At 33.8% G+C, this 2,000-nt stretch overlaps 1 long non-coding RNA gene across 1 annotated transcript; it reads right to left on the reverse strand.

The window, feature by feature from the left end:
- Positions 1 to 226: 226 nt before the first annotated feature.
- LOC119271963 lies at positions 227 to 1,418 on the reverse strand. Its single transcript, XR_005134674.1, has 3 exons — positions 1,300 to 1,418; positions 894 to 971; positions 227 to 482 (listed from the first exon to the last, which is right to left on the reverse strand). It is a non-coding gene; the product is annotated as an uncharacterized LOC119271963 (long non-coding RNA).
- Between the last annotated feature and the right edge of the window lie 582 nt (positions 1,419 to 2,000).

Raw genomic sequence — 2,000 nt, forward strand, 5'->3', positions numbered from 1 at the left:
GCGAAAATAAATCATTGCAACTCCAGAATTAGTTGCTACGTAGTCCCTCTGTTCCCAAGTATATGATGTTTTGGTAGTTCAATTCAAACTACCAAAACGTCATATATTTAGGAACGGAGGGAGTAGAATATTAGGAAATGTTGCTAGTATACAGGAGATGGAATATAGTAAGAAAGACCTCATATATTAAATCAACAATGTTGTTTTACAAAGAACACCATCCAAAGAACACATTGTTGCTTTACACCATCATCTTGTACACATGTGTTTTACAAGAACATGTGCACTCTACACATAAATAGATCGAAGCTTCATTAAAGGAAACAAAAAACTAAGCTCATCACATGAGCATCTAGACTGACATGTTCAACCTTCATTAACTAAAACCAAAATGATCAGTTTCCCTTGGCATCCATAACTCCATATCCTGAATATAGTTCAGGCCAATTGCAGCTATAATAAACTGCATATTCTTCATCTCTCTGCTAGCAATGAATGAAATACGAATAGTTAATATAGCACTTTGGGTAATAATAAGTTCTCGATGAATTTCAGTGCATGTACCAGCCAAGAATTTCTTTCTTATTTCGAGGTTATCCCTTTGTAGTTATGTACAAATTTAGATTCAGACAATATAAGCAAAGACAAAACATACAGGTAACAAAATTTAGTTGAGGCTACATTCCTGTAATTTGGTATAGTGAATGCCCAGCCACATATTCAATTAATAATGTTCATTACAATGAGTGAACAGATTGTGCTAAATGTGGAAGAGATGATAAAGCTAACCACAACTTATGCTTGAAAATATTGGGTCATGTTCACATTTATAGTCATTAGAAATTGTAGGAAACAAAATACGAATTAGAAAGGGCTCTATGTTTGGAGCTTACCTTCTTATTGGTTTGCACTTCCGAAGTCAGAGCATATGAATAGGCGCAGGCACAGAGCAGTTGTTAGAGTTAATTATCCTACAATCATATGCATCAATAATTAAGATTCTTGAGAAAGAAAAAAAATAATATTGCACAACATGAAAAACATATACACAAATTACAACAGAAATTACCTCTAGTGATATTATTTTTCTAATCGAGACATCACATCTGAAATAATCTAGAAAGAGTTGGCACCAAAACTAATCAATCTTTTCTAAGATGATATCAAATACATGGGGCAAACATTCTCGAAGAGGGATATCGATCTAAATGAACAATTAACATGACATATAAAGATGAATCCATATACACACGCCGCCCACACAAACAAAAAGAGAGAAGGGATCGATGAACACCACACCTCCATGACGTCGTTGACATGCTGCCATCATCGCTGGTCATATTTACCTTCCCAGCTTGCAGCACTCACTCAAATGCACAATCTGATTACATCATGTAGATTTATATCTTTAATATTATGTGTAAACCTGCAAGACTATAGTTCACTAAGTAACAACTTAAAATTCACATACTGGTGAGAAAAAAAGATGTGAAGTGGCATCTCGTGAAGCATTTTTTGTTGTTATGCATTCTTTTGATCTAAAAAAGATTGTAGTTCATCATAATATGCGAATAAATACAAACATATGAGAATTTAGAAGTACCTAAAGTCAAACAAAATCATCAAATTGATCAAATTTACATACACACTTACGCATGCTAGCAAGTGTGAGATGTCTAGACTATGATTCATATACCTTTTTAATGTGTAGTTTTGTATAATCATGCTTAATATTACTAAATAAGAAGTAGTCATGCACTTGGAATATTACTGCCTCCTTGACAACAGAAGCTTTAGTAACATGAGTGAATAAATAATGCACGATCACCCTTGTTTCCATGGAAAACTAGATTCTCTTCTGATAAGCCTCGGAGAATGCAAGCATTGATATAAACAAGACTGGTGGACAACTAATTGTTTTGTTCTGCAGTGTAATCTAGCACTCTAGAGTATGATATACATATAGAGAAATACGTACATATGGATATGCAAACACGATT

The sequence above is a fragment of the Triticum dicoccoides genome, chromosome 3A, assembly GCF_002162155.2.
Source record: "Triticum dicoccoides isolate Atlit2015 ecotype Zavitan chromosome 3A, WEW_v2.0, whole genome shotgun sequence".
Lineage (NCBI taxonomy): Eukaryota > Viridiplantae > Streptophyta > Magnoliopsida > Poales > Poaceae > Triticum > Triticum dicoccoides.